The 15,601-nt window shown below is 40.8% G+C and overlaps 1 protein-coding gene across 1 annotated transcript in view; it reads left to right on the top strand.

Moving 5' to 3' along the window:
• The first annotated feature begins 6,602 nt into the window (after positions 1–6,602).
• The window catches only part of AFTPH (aftiphilin), a 48,021-nt gene continuing 39,022 nt past the window's right edge, over positions 6,603–15,601 (top strand). Inside the window, 1 exon segment of the mRNA XM_074817289.1 lies at positions 6,603–6,848. The gene's annotated coding sequence lies outside the window, so the exon portion shown is untranslated.

Here is a 15,601-nt window from a genome sequence, read left to right as displayed (position 1 = left end):
AAATATGTTGAGGCCAGGTGTACACATAGGATTGCCACAATGAAGTCATTAACTTCTGCCACTTTGAGGATGTGGTCTAGACCACAGCAGGTAAAATGGGTCTGTTTTGACACTCATGAGCTGGTTAATCCACTGGTAGCCCTCATACGGCAGGAATGTGAGCCTGCATGTTCATTTGATGCTCCAAATCAGCTGCAAACATGGTCAAGACTCAGAAAGGAGTTCCTTAGAAGAAAAAAACCCCAAAGAAAACCCAAAAAACCCTCCCAACAAACACTGTGGAGTATCAACAACCATATCCTTGCCCAAATAAGCCTGAGCTAAAAAGTCAAAGAACCTACATGCCCTTCAGATGTAGGAGATTTCTAAGACACACCTAAAATAACTGCCATTTCATCTGTTTTCTGTAACTACATAGTATTCTTTGTAGTTAACACATTTAGGATTGTTTAAGGACAGTTCTGAGATTTTTAATGGCTTATGAATCACAAGAAAATGGGCTGCCTTCTCACTTTCATAACTATGACTTCAGTAAAGACAGCTAGGGAGATTTGTAAAAAGTAATATCAAACTTGCACTCCAAACAGAAGATTTATATGTTCCATCTAAAACATATGTTATAATGTCTTATATTTTATGCCATTGCAACTAGAACAGATGGAGACAGTTCTTTCCTTGAACAGACGCAAAAAAAGCTAGAACACCTTTGTTGGATCCCCAAAACAAAAGAAACCGGTGCCTGGTCATTCTGCTTGCCCAGAGGTCAATGCTAAAGGAAGTAGCAGTGATGCAGAAGATATGGGCATATGAGATGTTTAGGAGTATCTCAGTGACTCTGAAAATATCTGAGAGGTGCTACAGTCCTGGGAGGAAACAGAGACCACCACATAGTGGCTGACACCTAACATGGAGAGGCCAGGCTCAGCAAGTTCCTGTCAGCAGAGCAACACAGGAGGACCACATGGAGCAGGAATTAATTCAGACACTATTAGAACTCAGGGAATGGGGATCCTCAGGACCTCTGCTGCACAGCCCAGGTGGGCTCTTCACAAGAGGGTCCCTGATGCAGTCAGGGGCTGCTCTGAGGCCTAGAGGCACTCCTGGCTCCCTCAACTGCACTTCAGTCACAACCCCCAGCAGCACTACAGGCTTGGGGAGGAGTGGCTGGAGAGCTGCCAGTCAGAGAGGGACCTGGGGGTGTTGATTGACAGCCGGCTGAACAGGAGCCAGCAGTGTGCCCAGGTGGCCAAGAAGGCCAATGGCATCCTGGCTTGAATCAGCAATAGCATGGCCAGGAGGGACAGGGAAGGGATCTCACCCCTGTACTTGGCACTGGTGAGGCCACACCTCGATGACTGGGTTCAGTTTTGGGCCCCTCACCACAAAAAGGACATTGAATGACTCGAGCGTGTCCAGAGAAGGGCAACGAAGCTGGTGAAGGGTCTGGAGCACAGGTCTGATGGGGAGCAGCTGAGGGAACTGGGGGTGTTTAGGCTGGAGAAGAGGAGGCTGAGGGGAGACCTCATTGCCCTCTACAACTACCTGAAAGGAGGTTGCAGAGAGCTGGGGATGAGTCTCTTGAACCAAGTAACAAGCGATAGGACAAGAGGGAATGGCCTCAAGTTGCACCAGGGAAGGTTTAGACTGGATATTAGGAAGTATTTCTTTACAGAAGGGGTTGTTAGGCATTGGAATGGGCTGCCCAGGGCAGTGGTGGAGTCCCCATCCCTGGAGGTGTTTAAGAGTCGGGCTGACCCAGCGCTGAGGGATCTGGTGGAGTTGGGGGTGAGGTTAATGGTTGGCCTGGATGATCTTCAAGGTCTTTTCCAACCTAGACGATTCTGTGATTCTGTGAACTCCAACACAGACGAGAGCTCTGCAGTGCCCTGTGGAAGAGCTGGGCAGTCTGTACTGATTCTGCATAGAGTCCAGGGCACCAACCACTGCTCAAAGAAACAAGCATCAGCTGCTCATAGATCTGTTTTACCACCTTTGGAGGCCAAAGGACAGATCAGCAGTGGAGTTTAGTAACAGGCAGCTTTAGTAACAGTTCATTCTCTGTTCAGCTGCAGCTTTATTTAACACAGCTAACAGTGGCTGCAGAATTTTTCTTTTACTAACTGTTGCCCATTTAGAAGCCAGCGGAAAGTGCCTATTATTCATTCAGCTAGCTTTGATAATGCCCACCTTATGAAACCACAGCCACAAACAATTTTCATGTAAAGCTTTTGAGGTAGATTGGTGAATTCAGTCAGACAAGCTCTCTCTGCTTGATAATGCAGTAGAAGGGCTTATTTCAGCTATAATGGTCTAAGATAAATGCAGATTTACTGAATTAAAAACATTTTAGAGAAATGTGCCAATTCCGTTTCATATCAGGATAGGAAAAAGTCAAAACATTCTGTGAAGATAAATAGCAATGGTTTTATTTCCTGTTTTCAATTTGCTTGATTTTTTTTATATTTCATTTCCACAGAAAAATTTAAATTAGTTAGCATTGCACTGACAATAGCAGAAATGAAAGCCTTTGGCATTAGTGAAATGAAATGATCTAGTGGGTCCAAAGACCATTTAAAATTCATTCTATGGATAATTTCAAATCTTCAAATGTCTGGTTCAATTGTGAATTTAAAAAAAAAAAAAGAAAGAAAAAATCAAGTATGATAATTTCTCAGGAAACCAACTATCTAGTTTCTGATCAGCATCATTGCCAGACACAGCAGAGAAGGAAGCAAACTGCCTGAAGTTTGAGGATTTATTTAGTCTTTGAGTAGAGCAAGTTTCTTCCTCATACACTGAGTGGGGAAGCCAGAAAAAGCTTGCACTGCCAGGAGCCATGTTGTACTGTACATATTTTTGAAATTAAAGGGGAAAAAAAAGAAAAAGAACTGCACTAGCCACTGCTAGCGATCTTTCAGAAGATATTCTGCATTACACCACACAATATGTGGTAGAGCTTACAGTATAACTAGAAGTTACATCCAGGAACTGCACTGTAAACTTCAAAATGAGAAATAAAAAGCTAAATTGTTTCCCTGTAAGTACTCAATTTTCCTGAGAATTATGAATGACTAAGTTTAATGAGGGACATGGATGTAGACCATAACAAGGTCTCCCTGCCATCCTCAATTCCCAACCTAGGAGGACGTCTGAGCCTCCAGACCTTGCCGGTTTTTGGGAGACGGCCTTTCTAAATCATCTTGACACACCACAATACCTTTTCTATTTGAGACTCCTAGGAAGGCTGCGCCCTCTCCTGACAGTTTAGGACGCAGCAGCAGTAACTGATAAAGCCGCTTTGCGGCAGCTAACAAGTCCAGGCTGGACCTCGGAGTTACTAAAACCAGTCCTGCTGGACTTAAAACCTCTATTGCACTATGCAGAGGGGCTTCACATTGAGATAGATATCTCTAGATTCCCATGTTTTTTTCACCGTGCTGTAAGAAAAGAAATTGCTTGGAACTATATGCTTTAAAAAACCCAAAACACCACCATATGTTTGAAAATGGATAGAACACCACCCTAGAATAATCTCCAAGTAACATACAGTGTTTACAACCCATGCAATTCTGTAAAGGAAACTTTCATATGTTGAAAATATAACCTTGAAATTAGTATTGTAACCCATGGATTCCATTTCACAGTATTAATACATAATATGGCTAATGCTATTATAAAGAGTCAGTCTGCCTTCATAAGCAAATGTAATCTCCTTCAACCAGCAAAGCTTACGCAGGAATGACTGAAGAAATCCCACACATCTTGTCAATCATTCACACTATGCCTAAGTGAAGATCACCTTCATTTTTTTTATGTGGAACGCTTACCCCTCATCTGATCCTGCATTCAAGTTAAATGAATTTCACAGACTCACAACTGCATACTGATTAAAGCTTCTGGTCCTAGAAACTACTGAATACCACCAAGAGAAGGAAATTTCCCTCTGGTCAAACTGGCAGGGACCATTTGGAGGGATTTTCTGCCTTTCTTTGTAGCCTAGGATATGAGTCACTTCCTCAAATCATCTGGGAATTTTACTTAACAAATTTCCTTCTATTCTAGGACCTAATTACTGACACTGTCAAACTTTCTGTCTCTCTTCCTGTGGTGCACAGTTGTGCTTGTGGCTTTGGTCTTTTCCACAAAAGGACTTTACTTTTTTTTTTAGGGTGCTAGGGCTCAGGTTGTTGTCTGGGGAGTTTATGGGCAGTGTGTTTATTCTGTATGCTCATTCAAATCATTGATACATCAGCTGTATAAGAGAAGATAATTATTAAATTACCTCCTCTAATTATATTATTTACAATAATAAGGATGATTTGCACTCATGGCCAATGACCACCAACTAAAGACAGCTGGAATGGGAAATGATTCTTCATGGACTAACACTACGCACTGAAGTACATTTTGGGCCTCTGGAATTTAATGGCTACTGCCAGATATGGGAAGAAACAATCTAGTTTGTCTGTTCCTTTACAACAAAGTATTTCACTGCTTTTACAGATTCTTCTCTGCAACCTTACGATTTGTAAAACACATTGGGTGAAGGTCAAAGATCTTTGACTGCTAAATTGCCCTAGCTTCCAGTTCCGTCACCGCTTCTCCTTCTGTCCTGCCAAGCCAGTACAAGCTTTATGCTGCATTTCTGATACTAAGCTGAAAAAAAGAAAACCACCACCAGGCGGCAAAATGTAATACTCATACAGCCTCATTAATAGTCACCTATGATTATCTTCAGCTACTGTAACGGGATTCCTAATGTAATAGAAACATTATAATAATAATGTAATTTCCCCATGCTTCACAAAGGCCTTATATTGCTTATTAAATTAGCAGATTAATTACAATTACTCTTAAATACATTTGAGGCATTTTTATTCCACAAACCTATCCAAAACATGAAAAGTTCTATGAATAGTCTTGTTTTAAGCCTTCCTCAGCCAAACTACTGTGTGTTTAAATATATGCTTAAGCCTCTGTAGGAACAAAGCTTTACCATTACACTTTGATCACTATTTTATTATTGTAATTTGCCAGCATGTTGTAACCACTGTACAGTGTTCAGTTCACTATTGTCAAAGGATGAATGGCAGGCTTTGCACATTATTTAAAACCATGTTATGCATTTTTAAAGACCTAATGTGCTGGTAGTTCTGACAGTATTCACCAGTACAGTATAAACAGGTATTAGAAAACATCAGAAAAACCCCAAAATATATGAAAAACAGAAGCATGTGTTGTTATTCCTCATGACTTCAGTGGTTTTGCTGTAAATGTTATTTTATCTACGAGGTCAAACCATTGTCTACTTGCACTCCTTGGGAAAAAAGACAAGATACATATTAAAAGTTATATTTAAATTATTTAAAAGATAGGGTATTTCCCTGTATGCCTTTTTGCAGTCTTTCTACTCCTTTCTACAGAATTTGCACAACCAACAAGCAAACAAAACCGTAAAAAGACAGCTCAAAAGCATGGTTTGACTGATGTTGCACTTACAACTAGCCTATGTACACACCTTCCCTATGAACCGTAGGCACGTTTTTCCAGAAACAAATTGGTACCAAGCTACTCTTTGAAGGTGATAACTCCAGCAGACCCTGATGCTTACAAGCCGAGGTTTCTGCACGATGCAGAAAGGGCCTCTGGGGACTCCACCTGGACTAAGCAGTTTGCAAACTCTGAAGCTGAAGAAACCTACCCGGTGGCCACAACGAGACATAAAAGGTGGAATAGTGGTATGGCAGCCTGTTCCAGAGGTGGGTCTGGAAACAGGGTCTCGGGATCACACATACGGGATCACACTCCTCCTCTCCCCCAAAACTTCAAAGGGGCAAAACTTTGTAGTAAAGAATTTCCAATGCAGAAATGCTAGCCTAACCCTCAAGACTTGGAAATGAAACCCTCCCACAGCGCGGGCATAACCACGATTGTGCTCGCGGCGGCGAAGCTCCGCTGGGGTCCTCACCCCGGTGCTACCGGTACCACAGCGGCGGTACCACCCGCGAAGCGCAGCCCTTCCGTCAGTTCGCTCCCGCAACCTCCCCGCACTGCCGGCCAACTGCCAGAAGGGATTCGTCCCAGATTCCCCATTTCTATTCTGGATGTTTTTTTTATGTCACCGCCTGTTTTCAGAGCTTCTCCGCGGGCAAACGCCCGCACAGCCCCGGCCCGCTTCACAGGGATCCCTGGCATCGAGCGCAGGCAGCCCCAGCGGAGGGTTTCACCTGGCGCAGCCCACACGACAACCCTGAGGAGAAAGAAAAAACAATAATTTTTTTTTTTTAAAAAAGAAAACACCTCATATTGCCTACGCCAGGACGCGGAAAACACCGCAACCCGGCGCTGCCCTCTTCCTCCCGAACTCAACATGGCGGCTGCAGCGTCCCCCACGGCATCGCCTCACCCCTCGTCCAAGATGGCCGCCCTCCGCGGTAGAGGTGGCTTGCCAGCACTCAAGATGGCGCCGCGCGCTTAAACCACCGTCTCCCTTCCCCGGCGGGGGGGCAGGTGTGACCGCCGCGGCGTTAGTCGCTCGTTTATTCATTTATTTACGTGCCCGCCCCACCGGCCACGGCTGGAAGTGACGCGGCTCCGGGGGCGGGGGCGGCGCGGTGCGGTGCCTGCCGGGAAGCCAAGTGGGCGCTGGCGGGGCAGGAGGCGGTGGCCGCCGGGAGGGGGCCGGGCCGCAGCGACGCGGTTCCTGTCGCCGTGACATGGGTTCCCCCTCGATGGCGGTTGCCGTGGGAGGCCTCAGATAACCGGCCGCGTCCCCTCTCCCCTTCCCTCCCCCTCCCCGCCCGCCGCCATGCCCGTCCGGGCTCCGCCACCCCCCGCGCAGCCCGAAGGTAAGAGACGGCGCCGCCGCTACCGCCGAGAGGGGGGCGGCTCGTTTCCTCCGGGCCTGGCCGGAGAAGGGCACCCGCTGCCCCGCGGTGGCGGGCGGGGGACCCTCGAGGCTTCCCCCGGGGGCCTGCAGCGGCCGGGGCCTCTCAGGGCATCGCTCTCGGGGACAGGCGGCGGGGCCGGGCCGGGCCGCCCTGCCAGGCGGGAGCGCTGGGCAGCGGCGTGAAGCCCCGCAGCGCTCCCCCTCGCCGAGGCGCCGCTCCCTGGGCTCGTCCCGCCGCGGCTGGAGCGAGGGGCCGGGGCCGGGCTCGGAGCCGGGCGGCTTTGTCCTTCGGCGGCGGGGGTCGAGCGGCGTTGTGCCGCTCCTCGCAGCGGGCCGTTTCCCGTGGCGGCTCCGGGCGGGGGGCAGCCGGCCTGGGGCGAGTGCCCCGCGTTCTCGTGGCGTTCAGCGGGACCGCAGCTGGAAGGGAGGGCTCGGGGGTGAGGGACGGCAAGTTAAGCTGTCCTGTGTGTTTGGCTTCTCCTGACAAGCTTTTTTTTTTTTAAGGGGCGTAAACCGTGTCACTTACTCAGTGCATCTGAAGACGACATGCTAAACCAGAGTTATGACTTTTTTATATTTTTTTAAGAAGTAATGATGTTCTAAAATGGGACAAAATTGATGAAATGTTTGTTAGGACCTGATACTTCATTTTACTATTATAAGTGGCTACCTGATGAACCAAAATAATCTTTTTCCTTAGAGAAGGCAATTCCTTAAACCAAGGGTTAAACCAAGGGTTAAACCTTGGGATTCTGTCAAAGCCTCAGTAAGTTGACTTCTTGATGGTGACAGCCCCTTCCTTCCAGTTTCAGCACAGAAATTGAAACCTTCGCAAGTTTGACGCTTCTTTTAAAGCAAACATCTATTCACAAATGAAGGGAGTGAGTAGAAGCAGCATTGTTGACAAGAGCTGTATTGCGTTGGTCATATGAGTTTTGTTCTCGTGCATGGTTTGCAGCAGGATGTGCATCATTAGAACTGATTTTTTCAGCTGTTAAGTTCATGGTAAAGCGAGTTTGGATGCTGGTTTTTAACTGGGGTGGTCCTTGGAGATTGAACAAAATTAAAAGTATTTCCTCCTTGTTTTATTCTCTGGACATATGAACTAGACTTGGAAAACCAATTAGCCTACTTTAAGCGTAAAAACGTTAGGTTATATTGTCGGCACACAGAAGTTTGTATGCACGCTCATACAGCTAATGCATAGGTAGTGGTTCCTCTTCCCGAAGTTGGAGCTGTACCTGGAGGAATATAACATTAATTGGGAGCGCTGGGGGAAGAGGTGAAGTACCTGTGGCTACTGAGGAGTTGTTTGTTTGGTTTGGGTTTTTTTTTAAAACATTCCTTTCATGTCAGTGGAAATAAATAGCATAAATTTGAGGATATGAGAGTTTAAACTTTAAAATACGAATTAACTGTATAGTAAAGGGACTTCAGAAAAGCTGATGTGGCTATGGTGCTTCCATTCCACATGATGTTTGCATAAAGTACATGCTGTATGACCTTCTAAGGTCATGTGAAAGTATGACCTCTTCTTTTTACTTCCTTAATTTGTTTATAAGTAAGCAGTTGAAGGTTCTCGGCCTCAATAGATCAGTTCATGCTGTCTGATTATTTTATTTTTTATTTTATTTTTATTTTCTTTTTGTTCAGGTCATGGTTTTGTTTAGCAAAGGATTTAATAGTCTATAAAATCCAGTTATACACAGTGAATTATTTGTTATGTATTTCTGTTGATAAGGCGGTGTGTGATTTTACATTTATACTTTAAAATTTCTTTAGTAACTTACTAAGTTAATGAAAGCATTTTAACACCCTAATTACATAAAGTAATATTCTGAAGCTTTGAGTGCTTTGAAAAGACTTGTCTTTCACAGTGGAAATGATAGAGCAGCTTAGATGGACTTCTGTCAACTCTTTGCCCTTTCCTCTTGAAATATTCATAGAGCTCTCCTTGCAGATATGTAGTGGTATCAACTGGAAACACAGCAGTAAAGAAACCCATGTTGGATCTGTTTTTTTCACTATACTGGGCAGCATAATCTTCTTTCAGATACTCATTATCTTTTTCGACAAAATGTTCATTCCTTTCTGTGCTATTGTACTGTTTGACAATTTAAACTACGTCTTCGTGAATGTTTCAGTGCAATGACATGCTAACCTTTTTGTGGGGATTCAAAATACTCATAACTTTTCTGGATAGTCCTCTTAAAAGAAGTGGCTTAGATCCTACTCATTGCTAGGTTTCAGAAATATTGTCTGTTAATTTTATTTTTCCTTTGTGCGGAAAACACACTCTGTAAGCTGCTCCTGTGCACACAAAAAAAGGCCTTGAAATGTGCCTTGTTTGAAAACTGACAGCCTCATTTCCAGTAGACTTTCTTCTGTGCTAATATCTTTAGCAGTTAAAGTTTTGGATTGAGGAATGCTTCAGTACCAGTTGCAAGGTGATGTAATGAGTCTGCTTCTTTAAGGCAAATAATTTGGATTTTTCCAAATCCAAGACTCCTGTTTTGGAAGAACCACAAAGAAGGGCAAATCTTGTCTTCACTTTAGTACATTTGAAAGTAGCTGCCATGGGGAAGGAAATGTGAAACCTCAAGTTCATATGTCTATTGAAAAGTGGTAGAAAATATAAGTTTACTCTTTGGACTATTTTTTAATACGAGATAATATCTGTTGGTGGGATAAATGATGACTAATGTAAGCCTGTTCTTGCTACATGTGTTTAACTTGCTTCAGTCAGATTTTTTCTTTTTTTTTTTTTTTTCCTCACCTACTTGTTCTCTGCATGTTGAAGAAAACATTTGTTCACTTAAAAACAAGCAAAAGTTTGCAGTAATGGAAGGAAGACCTATGGTTGTTTTCCCTCTGCAACTGTATTTCCTCTGCCAAGCTATGAGAGAGCCTTCCATATAAGAGTGCACCTCTGGGCAGTTGTAATCTGCTCTTTACTTGCAGTCTGTGAAGTTTGAAGGGTTTATATGTGATGGAAAACATACTACTCTGGAAATAAATCTCCGAGAACAGTTGACCTTAGGTAATCTAGTTCTAATACTTTCTAATCCAGCATCTTTTCGTCTTAATTTAGAACAGGGTTCCCAGCTAACATGTTTCAGGGTAATATCCAGAAATACATTTTCTCACTGAATTGAACACTGTTTTAAAAGGAATTTGAGAAACGGTAAGAATGAAAACATACCAGTTATGTGTTACTTATGGCATCTGTCTTTACACATGGTATGGATGTGTGCTGTACACTGGACACAAATACAGTGTTCCCACAGAGCCAGATTTTAAACCTGATTGACTTTCCCAGCCAGATGCGTTTGCCTATATGAATTAAAAACGTGCTTGTTCTACTACATTTTCCCTACCGTTTACGAATTTAGGTACAGACTGTCTTTATCTGCAGCTGTTAAAGCAAGTCAGTAGATTTTGAGTTGAAACATTAAATTTTTTTGCTTATAGTAACTTTATAAAAATAACCGGGTCTTTTAGTTTTAGGGAGGTGATGCTTGGTTAAAAAAAAGAGTTTAATGAACTAACACAACATTTAGATTCATATTTTTCAAATGTTCCTCTGATTCCATAGCTAAGCCAAAATAAAATGCGGAGAAGTGAAACAGCACGACTAACTGAAAGTGCATGTTTGATTGCTTCTTTATATAATCTAACAAGTAAGATTTAAAGGAAGATATCTATATCCCAGACCTGTTTAAATTGCACATTAGTGCTACCTAACTTAGTCTTCCTGTATTGTCAGTGATGAGAGGAAGAGGAGCACGTCAAAGAGATCTGAATCTTGTATAGACTGGATTGTCTGAGGATGCCTGGTGTTTACTGCCAGCCTGGGGAGGGCAGGAGGACAGGAAGAATGAGTTGCCAAAGATAAGTGCCTCTATCCTGATGGCAGTCTCCTGAATTTTGTTACTTTAATGTTCATTTTACATACAACACTTTCTAATAGAAGGTGTCTAGCATATTTGATGTTTGTTGAAGCCACAGTAATGTATACTGGTATTGATTAATTCCAAATGTTGGGTAATGAGAAATAAGGCTTAGATATATTTGCCTTATTGGAACTGGAAAACATTCTTTTCCTCAACTCATATATGTCCAAGCAAAAAAAAAAAAAGTGCTTTGAAACTTCTGCTTTGGGTAATGGACCTTCTGGCTGTAACAGCATTAGATTCAAAATTGAAAACATTGATTTCTTGGAGGCTTTATGAAGTAAACATTTTCTTGCTGGATTTTGTTTGCTGGTAACTTTTTCCAAAAATAAAAGTAAGCTTGTTAAACCAATTTAAGAATATATTGACTTCAGCCTGGACAGTGACTCTCTCTCTGGATTGGATTTGGGTTGTAGAAATGCTATTTTAATAGACCGGTTCTCCTTATTTATAATGCCCTTCTAGAAGGAAGTTCTTAGATGCAGAAAGACTGTAAATCCATTTTCCATTGTTCATAAGCCAATGAAAAAGCAAAGTTATAACAGAAGAGGACAGCTTTTCCTACTGGAAACCAACATTTTGCTGTAATAAGAAATCTAAATCTGGTCCGTACTGCGGTATTTTTGGTATCTGCTTGAGGAATCCCCTTGCAGTAGAAGAGTTAAATGTTCTTGGAAAGATCAGATGCTAGCAGCTAATGATTTGAATCCCATCTCCTTGCCATGCAAGGCTTTTACTGTAGGGCATTTCAGGAACATTGTCATTTCTGTCATGGAGCTCTTGATCCTGCCATTTCTGATTATTTTGTTTTCTTTATGCTTTAAGTGATGGATTGCTTAACTCTGCTTTCAGAATAATCCACAGCTGAGAGGTTATCCATTGCTTTGCTAATGTTTGTCTCAAGTTAAAGGGAATGTTGTGCTCTACAAGGAGTTTCTTCTTTTGAATTTACATGCCTCAAGTATTTCTTTAGAGATACTCTTTGTTTGTGGCCTCCTAGTTTTTGTAGGTCTTATGTAAGAGCCAAACATGCTATTTCAAGTTTTGCCTTAGAAGATACTCAGAGAAGGAACTATTTATACCTGCTTTTGTGTATTGCAATTACATTGTTCTCTTTGCTGCCACGTCTTTGTTAGACTGTTGCTATTATTCTACAAAAAGGTAATGAACAAGGATGTGATCCGTGTATGAGGAAAGCAGATACTGTTCCCTATTTACTGCAAGCAAATAAGAAGATACCCTGGTTTGACAGTAAATGTTTTAGAAACCTAGTTAGTGACTTGAGATAAAAGAAGGGTATGCATTTTGTCTTTCTGAATCTTTGCCCTATCAAAACTTAAGTTGACTACTACTTTTATCTTTTCCAGCATTACTGATTTCTGTTTTCTCTCTTCTTTTGAGTGTTTTAAATTGAGTTACAGTCTTAAATTCTTTTGACCTTAGAAAAAAGATTTAAACCAAGAGCTACAGTAACAGAATTGAATCTCCAAGTTAATTAGCAATTTTTTTTCTTTAAAGTAAAATGTCAGTATGTACTCTTAAGTGTATTGGTGGATTACATTTATAGTATGACTTTAACAGTGCTCTTCTATTTATGATACTGAAATTTGTGAAATTCCTTCATAACGAATATAAAAAAACATGTGGAAGCAAGAAGTTAACTAGTGATTTCAGCTTTTTAAAAAAAAAAAAAACAAAACAAAGGGGTAAAAGACTGCAGAAAACAGCATCTGAAAGAACACAATTCTTTAACAGCTTTTTTCTGGAAAATGTTGGACAACAGCGTGTCAGGAGAAATTGATGGAAATCCATTATCAGTCTAACAAACTATTGTCATCTGAAAAACTTGCTGACACTTGTCAACATAAATCTGTGATTGTGGCTAAAATAATGCAGTCTAAACATGAACAGTTAAACTATGTCAGAATCTTCACTTCAAGGTTTAAGGTCTGATGCCAGAAAGCTGGGTTATTGCGTATTACATATCATAGAAGTAGCTGTTCTGTTATGTGCAAGTAAAAACTCTTATAATTTCCTTCAAAGAAAAATCCTTGCTATATAGCATACTGAAAAATTGTTGGTTTCCATTTGTTTAAAATTTGCATGTTTCAAGAATGTTTAAATGAACAGATAAGTTAGTGCAAAAGTGCATGTTAATTTCATAGCTGACTTTTAAATTTGGGAGCCAATTTCCTCAAAAATATGGAGAAGGTAAATAATCAGTGTATCAGTCATAAATTTGTTCAAATTCTACTTTGAGTTAAATCATGTTTTGAGTCTTGACCAAGAATATGTCTGAGTTGGGTATAAAGTACTACAAAAGATGAAACCACGGTTCCAGCTCTTAGCCCCTGTTTGAGATGCCAGACAAAGCAGGGATTAACTAAGTGCATTAATGAACAAAGTTGTTGTTCTGTCAGACCTGTGGCTTTTCACCATGTTAATGTTCCAGTGGACAATAATGAATTTGATTCAGTAGCTTATGGTTGGCAGGTGGAACACTTCTGGAAGTTGAAAAAGGGGATCGTAATGAAATTCTTTCTGAAGAAAACTACATTAAGGATAAAAATTCCCATGCTGTTTTTATATTGCAAGGAGAATTGGGATTATGCCCCATTTAAAAAAAATCACTAATTATTACTAATTAGCCAAGGGGAGGGGGAATACTGATATGACTTTCTTCTTTCTGCTACACAGAGTATGATATTCTTTTGAGTTAACACAATTAAACTGTGTTAACATAGCAACCTGACACTCATATATAATACAGATTCTTACATTTTGGAGCTCTCTAACTTTAGCTTTCAAAATGCATCTATAACATCATCAGAAATAGCTGACATTTTTTTAAAAAAAATTATACCGAAGTCCATACAATTGATTATGCAGTTGGTTCTTATAGGTTAAACTGATTAAATGTGTAGTAGACTATCAAAACTATGATCAGATTTTTAAATGCACAACTAATGTTCCTTGCAGATCCTGTTTTGGCAAATGTTATTGAAACATACCTGGAGCAGAGTATTGTGCTACTGGGCTGTTGTGTAAATGATCCTTGTGATGTTTTAAAAGTGCTTTGACATGAAAAATGGAAGGAAGTTTCTTTTCCATGGCAGAAGCTGCAGGAGAGAAAATTTTTAGATGGTCAGATATCTTCCTACATGTTTGATTGGGCTTTTGCAGTCTGTTTCAGCCCCCATGCAGCCTCTTCATGTTATCTTTGTCCTGTGCTTGTCCCTACTATTCTTGTTCCTTGCCTCCCTTTTTTAATGTTAACTGGAAAGAAAAGGAGTCTTATAGATAAATTTCCTTTGACTGTGATGCTGCTGTCATGTTATTCAGTTCATTTTCTGAATGCTGCATCTTTGGGTTTTTTTAGATCATCCTTGCCTCTGAGGATATTCTCGACTCTATTATGATTTATTTTTAGCTGAAGTTAAGATGATAATACAGTAAACGGTCAACAAAAAATAATAGGTAGCATTGTTATGATGGATGATATATGGGCGTATGTCCAGTGCAGGTTAAGAATTAATTTTTGTCAGCATTTCTTGTATGAGAACTGATGTCAAGTGGTGCAGCAGTTGTTAATACAGAACTGAATGTGATATTTCAAATAACTCAAGTGAGCATCAATTTATACAAGCCTGTAAATATGAAGAGACTTAAAAATAAAACAAAACACACATGGTTTTGGTGAAAAATACAGACAAACTTTCTTTTTAATGGGAGAGTTCAGAAGTTTTAAAGACCTGATTCATAGTGTTAGGATATGTCTTTGAGATACAGTAAAAAAACCCAACACTTTTTAGTTAGGCTTTGTTGTTTAGTCTGAGTCATGATGACTTTAATTTTTTTATTTACTTGTTTAAGTAATATTGGCCTATATAATGCATAAATTAGGAGGCTCATCAGCATCCTCCTGCATCTAATTCCTGTCCATAAAGCTGTGGTAATCTAGGTCAGTCACTGAGCTGGCGGTGCTTCTTAGCCAAGCAAAAGAGTTGCAGCTGATCAAAGTACTTTCCAAGGTTTTGAAAACTTTATGCTATAGGAGTACAATGTGGATTTGTTTTATTACTGAACCAGCAAAACTATACTTTGATGTCATTGTCTATGTACAGGTCTGTAAGTTTCTATATTTGCCAGTTGGAAACAAATTTGAGGTTGCTACTGTCTTCTGCTTTTTTCTCACCTTCTCATGACTACTCATCAATAAAAATAAGGTTTCTGGGAGAAGGGAGGCTGGTCTACCTAGATTTAATTTCCTTTTTACGTGAATATAATTGCTTGCATGACTTGATTATTCTAAAACTGTTTCAAAAGAACAAGCTGATATGTATCTGTATTTTTTATATATATATATATGAAAAATATTTCGGTGTTAAACTTGGGTCTTTATTACTCATACTGCACTGAAAGCTTCAAGACTGGGCCTTGTGGACTTCAGAAATCTTGGTTTCTAAGTCAAATATGTTGGCTTCCTAACTTTAACTTGTGTCAGCACACAAGCATTTGACTTTATGTAATGTTTTATAGACTACCTGTTTGAGAGTCATAGGAATATTTAGAGATTTTATTTGGGTTTCTGCTTTAAATCTCTATGGGTTTAGTTATGTGGCTTTTTCTTTCCAGTGTAAATCAACATGCTGTAGAACTGTCATTTTCTATTTTAAAATCTTTTCTTTCTGAATGGCTTTAGGGATGTGTTTTAGAGGGCTTATACATCTCTGCTAATAAAGAATAAAACATCTAATCA

This window comes from Strix aluco, chromosome 3 (genome assembly GCF_031877795.1).
Source record: "Strix aluco isolate bStrAlu1 chromosome 3, bStrAlu1.hap1, whole genome shotgun sequence".
Classification (NCBI taxonomy): Eukaryota; Metazoa; Chordata; class Aves; order Strigiformes; family Strigidae; genus Strix; species Strix aluco.
The sequence above is the reverse complement of the archived record's forward strand: the minus strand, read 5'-3'. Positions and strand labels throughout refer to the sequence as shown.